Genomic DNA, 12,375 nt, shown 5'->3' with positions numbered 1-12,375 from the left:
GTATCAAAAAGTAGTGTCATGTGGTTTACAATTCTGTACCTTATCTCTTTTATTAAGCTTATTTTATAATTTATCTAGAATATTATTTGAGCTAAAAAAACACAATATTAAGGGAGGTTGTAAATAGAAGAGACCTTAAAGGTAAAATGACAATTAAATTGGGTACATTGTTTTTATTAAAACGATTTGATGTGAGATTGTTGATTTTGAAAATTATTTCTAGCTTTAAAAAATAAATAAGGTTTCCTTATTTCATCATTTTTTTTTATATTTATGTTAAAAAAGAATTTATTAACTTCCGAGACTACAATAGACCTGGAGTTGGTCAAGACACAATGTAGGGCAAGTTTTAGAAGGGATTGCACGACGACAATATAAAAGATCATACTTATAGAGACCATTGATAAATTTAACTATACACTTTCTTTTGGTTTCAAAATTTAACTATACCTTTAATGATGTGACATTGATGATTGTTTGAGAAATAATGGATTTTAGAAGAATATGTTTGCATTTGATCAATAAAACTGAAGAAAATTGTAATATGTCCATTGTTTCTTATCAAAATCAACAAAGTCAGATTATCAAATGTTAGATCATTAATAAAAAAAGACACGTCTTAAAACAATAAACTCCAAATTAATTTACGAGAAAAATATTTAAAACTTATGAGTCTTTTTACGAGAAAAATAAACACCTTATTAGTCTTTTTTTTTTTGTTGAAAAAAACTCCTTATTAGTCGTTGTTTTAAGGCTTTTTACACAACCAAATTAACCAATAAATTTTGTTATTTTGAATAGAACCGTTTATCATTTTATTCTTAGTTATTTATTATCTAATTCAATTTATTTCATTATGCAATAAATAAATAATGATAATATCAATATGCACGGTCTTACATGAATGGATTAGAAAACTTCAAATATCTTCCCTCTCTAGAAAAAGCACTTGGAAACATACTAACTCATCATTTTTTCACACATCAATTCTGTGTCCTTCAAAAGTACCTAAGACTATTGGGGAATTAGTCACTTTAGTCCCTGAATGGGGAACGATTCGTCAATTTAGTCCCTGAATGCAGATAAATTGCAAAATAGTCCCTGAATGTAGACTTTGTTAGTCAATTTAGTCCCTGAATGCAGACTCCGTTAGTCAATTTAGTCCCTGAATGTAGACTTCGTTAGTCACTTTAGTCCCTGAAATTGACCATGCAGGGACTGTTTTGCATATTATCTGCATTCAGGGACTAAATTGACGAATCGTTCCCCATTCAGGGACTAAAGTGACTAATTCCCCAAGACTATTCAATTGACTGCTAGGTGTGTACTATATGTTTCTAAATTGATACTATTGTGAAACATTACAAGTTCATTAAATTATACCATCAACAAATAAAATTCTGTTATTGCATCACGTGCATAATAAGGACAATTGACTGCTAGGTGTGTACTATATGTTTCTAAATTGATACTATTGTGAAACATTACAAGTTCATTAAATTATACCATCAACAAATAAAATTCTGTTATTGCATCACGTGCATAATAAGGAAAAAGAGAGTAGTAAATGTAATAGCTTGCATAGCAAGTAACTAAGATAGTTTTTTTTTGTTGAAGGAAGTAACTAAGATAGTTAGTTATGATATTGGAATTCTATGCACTAAGATCATGTTAGTTAGCATAAGGATTAGTTTGTGTATATATACTTGCTGTACAAGTTAGTTAGAATCAATGAGAATTACATTTTTCCATTCTATTTTCTTCTCTCATAATACTTGGGATTACATGATTTTTTTGTCTACTTTTGCAAGTTGATTGTTCACGAAGCGAATCAATTGAAAGCGTTCATATTGTGTCGACGGATGGATTTGTAACGGTAGATAGCAAGCAAAATTTAATTGAGCCCAGCGAAGGTATGTTTTACCGGTTCAGTTTTGAAATACAAACCAAATAATTATTTTATGAGGATACAATTCAGTCTGAAAATAGAGACGAGAGGAATTACACGTTGGATATTCAAATCGTTCTTGCTTACTGTCCTTCAGTGATAGAAATTATTCAACCGTTTGACAAAAACAAAAAAAATGAGATTATAAACAAAGACAAGTCATAAAATGAGAAAAACATTGAGCCAACATTTCTGATTACACTTTTGGTCTCTGTTTGCATCTCAGATTTGAAATACTTCCTGATTTTCTCAGATTCTTTGACCAAGGGTGCAACTACAACAGTAAAAATGACAATACTCTAACTTCAAAATCAAAACAATATAGTTAAATCTGTCGTAACTGGTAGTTTAGAGAGACCGCCAGCGGTTCATACAAGATAGTCAGTCCATGGATCCATGCATAAACTAGGATTATTTTGGGTGGTAACTCTAATTGCAGTTATTGATTATTTTGCTTTTGAAGAAAGTATAGTGCAGATAGCATCATAAAACTGTGTTACTTTAGCAAACACTAAAACTAATAACAATAAGAACGAAGTTGTAATACATATTAAGATGAAAACTAAAAGAAAATAAAAAACGAGAAGCTATTTTTCTTAGAGATCAACTTGAGGCTGTAAATGATGGTTTACCAGATCAATGTTGACCAGGCCTCACAAACTGTTGAGAATTCTGATTTGAATTCTACTTCTCAACAAAGATGTCACCGTCGTCTCGAAACTCTTTTATGTACTCTCAATTTCGTTCTCGCCATCAACAATGTCATTGTCGTCTCAAAACCCTCAAAACCTAAACCTCGCTTTTGCAGTTATTCAATTATTCAGTTATTGATTATGGCCCTATTGATTTTGAGCCAAAGTTAATATCGACAAACCAAACTGAATTAAATTAACGTAAGCTATGATAAAATGAAAATGAATAACAGCCTATTGACACATTCAACTGTTAGCAAGATTCATCATATTCTCCCCTACCAATTTTATCTATATGCTCTCTTTTATTCTATATTTCCCTAAAGTCTTCGAATTATGGTACCTCTGAGAACCTTGCTTTCCATTGACTAAAGCATTTTTTAAGAAACACCAGGATGAACCCACTTTTTTCTGTTTCCTTAACTTCAGTGCAATTACCGGCGTCATTAAATCACCAATTGCAGACAATCCATCAAACAAAACGTATGAATTGGCATTTAGTTATGTCTTAGCCACAAAGATTAGTATCAAAGAAAATGTCAGGAGACCTAAACTACAGATTATAATTAACAACATAGTTTTATTATCAATACATTATAATAACAAGTAGCCTTACTTCATATTATCGGGATCGGTCCCCAAGTAGCCTTTCTTACATAGTGGATATGATCAAATGTATGGAAAAAACCATCGGTCTTTATTACCCAAAAATCGGGTAAAATTACTTTCCCACTTTGGTCAAAGTTTGCTTGAAAAATGGCCTCTAAATGGCCCCAAACAACCTTACACGACACAAATTCGTCAGGGGGAACATCAAATTTAAGTGTTTTTCCTGGTTGTGTTACAAACCTCCCTAATCCCCCAGGACCACAATCAAAGTCCAACGATGCTGAATTTAGAGGCAATGCAATAAACATATTAATGGTATTGGACAAAGTGTTGGTATGCATGTTTTGGTCTTCTTTAAGGATGACATCATTTGAAGCACTACATAGAGGAGATATAAGAGAAAGGAAGAGGACAACATACCATTTGGCTACCATTTTTTAAGTTTAATATGTGAGACTTGTACTCACACACACATATATATAGTTAAATTTCACGATTTTGATAATAAATTAGTTATAATCAAAATACATAATTATTTAGTCAAAATTTGTATTTAATGTTTAGTAAAAGAAAATTAAGTATTATTAAGTATTTTGACTAAACATTAAATACAAATTTTGACTAAATATTTATGTATTTTTATTATAACTATATTTGGTTATTAAATATAAAAATAAATTAAATAAAAATTTGACTAAACATATTTAAAATATATAAAGTTAAAATATAAATATTTTGACAAAACATCAAAGTTCAAACATATATGCATTTTGACTAAAATTATGTTTGTTTAATTTCCCATAAATAAATTAGTAAACAAGTTTTTAGTTCCTTTAAAATTTTGTTTTTAGTCCTCATTGATATTTGTTTTGACTTTTATTCACAAAAATAATGTTGTCTGGATTGTTAAGTCAATTAATGTGTACCTTTTAAGTTTTTAAATGATTTTAAACAAACATATATAGAATGACATAAACATCTTCCTCTACAAAAAATTAGAATTTATGGTCTCAAGTTTGATCTTCTCCGATGTCAATTTCAATGGACTAAATTTAGCTTCTTCAAAAAAATAAATTAGAATTTTTTTAGCGTTTGATGAATTAAATATGATTTTTTAAGGGTGAAACATAAAAGTGAAACTTAGACATTCCAGCATAGTTTGTGTAAGACCCCAATATTTTTTAAATATTATATATGTTATTTGATTAATTCATGATTTATTCAACAATTTATTTAATTTCATGTGTAGAGAATTTAAGAAAAATGTAATACTCTCCTTTTATATAAGTCAAAAATTTACTTACTTTATATGTGAAAGTAACCTATCGGCATTTAATTTGTCAATTGTAGTTTTATTCTAGTCATTTTATTTATGTATTTGTTTTCAACCAACTTGGAGTAAGAATGATAAAATAATTTTTATGAGTTTATTCTATCTTAATTATTTGTCTATCTATATCATTTTACTAATGAAGAGATAATTATATTATATAATTATTACATATTCATTGGTGAATTAGGAATATAGGTGTGACAAACGTAAATGCTTGTTGCCACATTATTTGTACTCCCTCCGGTCCTTATTATAAGAAAAAGTTGACTTTTTCGATTCATTGTGTAAGTAATATATCTAGTCTATATTTATAACAAAATACATTAATTATTCTATGAACTAAAAAAGTCAATTGTTTCTTATAATAAGGACCGGAGGGAGTATTTATTAAAGTTGGGACTATTAGTAAGGTATGATATGAGTATTAGAAACAAGGACTAGGAAAACTTCATTGTCCTTTAATTCTCTTGATTCTTTATTTCTAGTCAAAGTTGACCAATATCCTTCCATCTGGTAAACCACAACAATTTGTTAAGAATGAAATTATTCAAAAAATTTTTTGTTAAGAATGAAAAGAATTATTTGCTTTTAATTTCTATCATAATCCATGAAGAGCTAGTGAATGTGTTTCCTTTTCCTTGCCTCAATAAGCGATGATTGACCCTGGTACTATGCGATTTCAATTCCATATGTGTTGTCAAGGAAATAATATTTCCGTCTTAATTATTTATAAATGTGCCTATTATTTGCCTTTAAGCTTGTAGTATTTTTCTCATCTACTTTTAGCATCTTTAAATTCGTGACATCAATAATCCGACAGCGAGAGCAAAAGTCTGGGAGCCATTTGAAAACCACTTATAATTGGAAAGTGAAGTCGTCTCTTTAAACCATTATTTCATCAAATATACAATGAGAAAAATCAATATCAACGAAAATGCGAGTGTAATGACCCAACACATACAGCACTTGGGTGACATTATGTCACCGTGACATTAAATCTAGGCCACACAACACACATTGCCACACAACATCTGGGCCACACAACACATACAACACATCTGGGCCACACAACACAACACATTTGTGTGGCCCAGATTTAATGTCACGGTGACTTAATGTCACCTAAGTATTTTCCGACCGAACACTCGATTTTGCATGGCAGTATCTACAGTTAAAGGCATACCTATTGCACCAAAATTTCCAATAAAGTGCGATCACACCAATACTCTTGTGGTAGCTCCATCTCTCTAATCCAAACTTGTGCATGGGTCTGTCGTTGAGAATTTTCGTTGAAATCCTTTGTCCACTGAGAAAATCGGAGAACACCCGACTTCATATTGAGAGTTCCCTTCGCCCAGACGGTTCTTAGGTCTTCCACCAAGGCAACATTGAATTCAAAGAAGCCTCATCCTAGAGAAATCATCTCCCACCAGGGGTTGCTTGTCTACAATAATTTCGAGAACCTCAATGATACTTCCTTCCTTGTGTAAGGCTTCTTCCCTTTATTGAGCACCTACTTGCCATGAAGTTTCCGCTAACAATCCGCCAATCCTTCTCATATTCATGTTGCGTGATCGGAAATCTCCCTTGATAATTGGAGACCATTATTAGAAAATGAAACATCACATCCATTCATATTGAACTCATATCAATTACGACCCCGTCCGTAATTATAAGACTCATTAGAGACGGAGGTAGTAATTAATTATCTAATTATCAATCTAAATAGCCTTATTACTTTATTTGATCACTAGTCAATTTAGGGTCTTAATTGATGTAGCTAATATAATTATTATAGAGATTTTTTTTTGAAGTAATAATTATTATAGAGATATTTGCCCACGTAATGACATTGAAATATAATTAAATAATAAAATATTTTAACATAATTTAAACTTTATGGAAATGTTACTTTAATTAATGATAAATATCCTCTTCCCCATTGCCCAATATATATATATATATATATATATATATATATATATATATATATATATATATATATATATATATATTTCCACTTCCCCAATTTTTTTTGATTATATTTGGTTATTTTGTTCATTTTTATTAATGTATTTTTCAATTTTTGACTCAATTTTAATTGGAAACATATCTATATAATATAAATTTACGGCCGATTCCATAGCCTTTTATGGAAATGTTTTTTCTCCTCCTATTCTTATGACACGTGGCACTCTCATCCTATTCTTTTTTCAAATACTCTCACCACATTCATCCTCACAAAATACTCTCACCACATTCATCCTCACAAATTTGTATTTATTGTTTATGTATAAAAGGAAGTTTTACAATTTCAAATTCTAATATGCTTCAAATTTCAAATCAAACATTTCCTATTCATTCAAAAAATACAAATTCCAAATTATTGTTGATTTATTTTGTGAAAACGTATGCTTTATATTTGTAAAAATAATTAAATGTTTTTTCTTTCTGCTAAACGTTTCGTATTTTAGAAATACAAATACAAAAGGAAGTTTTACAATTTCAAATTCTAATATGCTTTTTTTGAATAATCAAATAATTTAAATTAATATATTTGAATTCAGATATTAAAATAAAACAAGTAATATCTAATTAAAATACGATTAATGAAATAATTATTTAAATATCAAAGAGATGAAATAATTGATATATGTCAAATAATAAAAATATGATTTGATTTGTCAAAAAAAATGATTTGATAAAAGTGTAACTTTTTAAAATAATTTAATTAGATTTGGTAGTAACCATTAATTTGTTATATAATTTAACTAGATACATTTTACTTGGTACCCAAAAAAATAATATTTGGTTATTTTGTTAAGGTCATGTATGATACAAATATTTACTAGACTAAAAAATATACGTTATTTTTGTCAAAGGATAAATTCCATCACAATTAAATTTTTTAATAAAACGCCGATTACCGCAAAAAAAAAAAGAGGACGTAAACCCCATGTTTTTCTTATTAGATATTTCTATTTTTGGTAGAATCATGTAATTTAATTTTGGTTGAAATACAAAAAGAAAAATATTAAATGCTATTAAATTGGTTCCTCTTTTTTTTTAACGTAAATTGATTCCTCTTTTTTTTTGGCAATAATATAAATTGATTCTATTTAATGGTCTTGCTAAAATAAACGTTGAACCTTCCCTAAAAAAATAAAGTAAGCCTTAAACCAAAAAAAAATTAGGAATTGCTTAATAGCTAAAAAAATAATATTTCAAGACCTTTCCTCTAAAATCGCAAAAACCGTTGAACAGATTTCACCAAAAATTTTTTAATGAATTTCGTTCAATTGTTCAATGTTTGTTTTATGAAAGAAAAAGAAAATCAGATACTTTATTTTAGGACAGAAAAAGATTGGAATTGGAGGTATTTAATTTGAATTGAAAACGTATCATTAGAGAATATCAAAAATATGATTTCAGTTGATTCTATTTAGTGGACCTGCTCTAAAAAAAATAAGCCTTAAACAAAAAAAAAAATTGGAATTGCTTAATAGATAAAAAAAATTATTTCAACACCTTTCCTCTAAAATCACAATGGCCAAACGAGATTATATCAATAAATTAGCAATGTTATTAAAAAAATTCCCAACATCGTTCAATCAATGTGTATCTCTTCTATTAAAAAAAATATCGCAGGAATAATGCAAAAAAATATTACATATGTGTATCTCTACATTTTGTTATTAATACGGTTCAAATATAATTTGATTTTTCAAATCATTATTTTTTATTATTTTATATTAGTTTTTATTTTCATTCATAAGAATTTCAATTCACACGTTTTACTTCGATAGTACACGTGACAACCTTATATTGAAAGGTGCATTTAATATTTTATTTCATATACACATCAAAATGTTATTTGCTAAAATTCGGAGGAGTATTTAATGTACCAGAATGACAGCCGAAAATTTACATATGAAATTACTCTAATGAACCGAAAATTTTGGAGGAATATTTAAACTTCTATTTTTATTCTTAAAAAAAATATCCCCACTCTATTATATTTTCCAAGAATTTTTTTAAAATAAGGTGTTCAGTATGAAAAAATAATGTTTTTATTTTGATATTAGAAATTTATATTTTATACACATTTAAATTTTAAAAAAAATGACATTTTTTGGGCGTTAATAATAATTGATTAAGACTTTGATGATAATTAATTGCATAAAGATTGATTTCAATTTTAGTTAAAAAAACAACTGTAAATATGGCTATAGTAAAAAAAGTCTTAACAAAAAAGCATAAATCACTCTCTCAAAAAAAAAAACATAAATCATGGAACATACGTTATTCCAAGACTCTACTTTGTTTTTACAAGTATTTATATATTTTTATAAAAAAATAATTTGTTTTTATTGTGTACTCTTGATGTGGAAAAAAAATATGCGCTTTATAAAAAAATAATTGTGCATTCTTCAAAAAAAAAATTTGTACATATTTAATTAAATAATTATTCATTTGATTTTTTAACACATTTAAATTATAAGATTAAATCTAGATCGACACATAGTTAAAAAAACGATACGTAAATAAAAAATCTTTATTATATGTTTTTCGTTTTTCGCAATCAATATATTGTTATAATAAAAAAAATTGTGACTTTGATTATTTCAAATTAAAAGACTAATATATCATGAGTATGTGTATGAGTTTGTTTCAAAAATTAATGTATAATTTATTCCCAATTATTGCATCCATTAATCAATGGAATAATTTTTGTGGTTATTTGGTGTTTTATGGCTATAAATATTGCTTTTGAAGCTCATGTTTTCCACACCATTTTTCAGATCATCTCTAATTTCATACAATAATTTTAAAATAGTTTTCGAAATCCATCTTTCAATGTATTGATTTTTTTCTTATTTTCATAGATCTGTCTCCAAAAATTAATTCTATTTTATATTTTCCACGGGTACAACAATTAAACTTATTTCACTCTAATTTTCTTTCTTTTAGCTGAACATATGGAAATTCAGCATATGGAAACCTATTTCACCTTCTCTTTAGGTGTTCAAAATGTGGATCTCGAAGAACGAATTTGATGAAATATGATGCACACGATGACTACTTTTTTTTTTAAAACTATTCATGCACTTAATTTTAGAGCTACGATTTGTATTGTTGATCATATTTTACATTTCAAATAGCAATGTTTCTTTTGCTCACCGACTATGTTATGATTTTAATATTGATTAAAATCATATTGAATATTATAGATAGTTGTTGTTAACTTGCTTTGTGTAATTAGGAAATTAGAGTGGACACTATCCTTTTTTATTGATTTAATTTCTTTGATGAGTGTTGTATCATATATATGATTTTTTTTTCCCATTATCTTCATCCCTTTACCACAACAATGTTGCTAAAATTAAATATACAGATAAATATTAACACCTAAAAAGATGAATATAATATCCCTAAAAAAAAGAGATAAATATAGTAGGCCATCATGATAAAAAAAAAACAAATTATATATATGTAAAAAAGGTTTTTTGAAGTAATATATGTAAAAAAAAGTTACTTTCTTAATTTCCGATAATTTAAACTCTCAAATAATAATTTTGAATGATAATGATTTTTTGTGCTGACCCTCCAGTTTCTATGGAAGGTCCATGATAATATGGAGTTTGACCTGAGTCTAAGTAAAATTTAACCAATAATGGTCTCACAATAATTTCAAAAATCAATTGACTCATTAAACAAAAGAAGCTATTGGCTTAAGGCAAAACATAATTGCTATGAGCAGATCTTTTGAGCATTTAATTGCAGACACATATACTCAATAGATATTATATTTTTGGTATAATATCAAAGGAGTAATTCGCTTTTTATCATTTACAAATAAGGATTACGGATTCAATCTCACATGGTCCAATACATGGTAATATTTATAAGTTTTATACAAGTAAGTATAAAATGCCTAAAAAAAAAAGCAAGAATAATTATTATTTTTCGATAATCATTAAGAATAATAAATGCCAAATTTTATCAATTTTTTTAATAAAAAAACGAAAATAACTAAAGGATTCACATCTACCACTGCTTATAATGATTATTTTTTTTTAGAAATATTCATAATGAACTTGTGGACAATTGTCATGTGTAGACATTCAAGGATTTATTAGTAAATCATATGTATATTGGCTACAATAATATGGTGTGTACCACTTTCTTATCGTGTTGTGTTGTTGGTGTAAATATTTATTCTTTGGAAAAGCATTTTAAGAATCTCAAGTTCTATATATGGTCTTCGTTGTTCACCATCAAACAATAAAGATTTGTTTTCAAACTGATGAAGAAATACAAATATTCAAAAGGACCATAAAAAAAACAAATGATATTAATGTAATAAAAAATTTCTAAATCATTAATCACATTTTAATATTAATGAAGATATTCTCCTTAATGACTACTTTACTCCTATACAGGTAATGAGAATCACATTATTTAAATGATTTAATTTTCTTTAAATCGATTTAATATCATTAATAAAATACCTTAGATATTTAATGGAGAAATAAAGGAGAATCACGTGATTTTAATGCATTAATCACATATAAAATGGTTTTAATCTTTACAGATATTCGACTTACTTGAGACATTTTTATCAGTGTTTTATTAAATAAATTTTATACAAACATAATTTTAAGTGTATATAAAAAATTATTGAATTTTGAGATATTTGACTTCGATAAGAAGTTCGTACGAGTGTTTAACAAATTTTATACAAATATAATTTTAAACATATATAAAAAAGTTTTTTTTTGAATGTATATATAAAAAAGTTTTAGAAATCTTAATTTTTTTTTTTTGACAAAAGAAATCTTAATTAAGAAACCCAAATTTTTTTTTTGAGGGAATTAAGAAACCCAAATATAAACATATATAAAGAGAAATGCTAGCTATTTATAGAAGTTTGTATGAGAGTTTAACAAATTTGGAACATATATGCTTATGAAAGTTATATTTTCTTATATTTATAGAGAATTAAATTTTTGCTTATATGCTTTAGCAAATTTAGGTCTGACTCTTAATGATTATACTAACTGCAATAGCATCTCTGCCCAAATTAGTGAGTATTCTGTTGGAAACAAGTTTGGTTTATCAAACTTTAGATTCTTAAATTTCTGAGAGTTTTGGTTTGGTCTCTCCTCTTTTTCTATTGTATATATTTTTTATTTAATATATTTTGGTGAGGTGATACTCTAATTGCCCACTTTTGGTTTAAAAATAAAAATTATTGAAGACGGTATAAATCTCATTAATATTATTGATATACTAAATAACATATTCCATTTTTCAAACAATGAATAAAAAATACAGCCTAGCAAAATCAATGCAAATATTTTGCTACCACAATATAGCCTTTTAAAATTGGTCTTTCAACTATCAATGATAATTTTCGGTAAACCATCATACGCATAAACGACCCATGGTTTGGGCAAAATGTATGTTATTTGTATCACATTCATTTTGAGGTGTAATATGGACCTCTAAAAATGATGTTTGGATAAAGAAGTTAGTACAAGAGAGTATGATCAGTTTTGGAACATGGAATATAGACACTCTTATAGAAAAATATATTGAAATAGTTGGTGCTATGACTAGAAGGAAGATTATTGTACGTGCATATAGGAAAATAAGTGGTTGGATTAAAGGGCGAAAAAATTAGATAGTTCAAGGTTTAAGAATTGGTACACTAACAAAGTTAGATCGAGAAATGAGGTAGACATTATAATGAATACAGAATCAAAGAAGGATATTGTATATGTAAAAAG

At 27.2% G+C, this 12,375-nt stretch overlaps 1 long non-coding RNA gene across 1 annotated transcript; it reads left to right on the top strand.

Annotated features, from left to right (window-relative positions):
• Positions 1 to 9,383: 9,383 nt before the first annotated feature.
• Positions 9,384 to 9,827, top strand: LOC146930496 (uncharacterized). The gene is made up of 2 exons (XR_015008338.1): positions 9,384 to 9,441; positions 9,554 to 9,827. It is a non-coding gene; the product is annotated as an uncharacterized LOC146930496 (long non-coding RNA).
• Positions 9,828 to 12,375: the final 2,548 nt, after the last annotated feature.

This window comes from Medicago sativa, chromosome 4, assembly GCF_051527215.1.
Source record: "Medicago sativa cultivar Bolivia chromosome 4, Bolivia_mono, whole genome shotgun sequence".
Lineage (NCBI taxonomy): Eukaryota > Viridiplantae > Streptophyta > Magnoliopsida > Fabales > Fabaceae > Medicago > Medicago sativa.
Note: the sequence above shows the minus strand (reverse complement) of the source record. Positions and strands in the feature narration are given on the sequence as shown.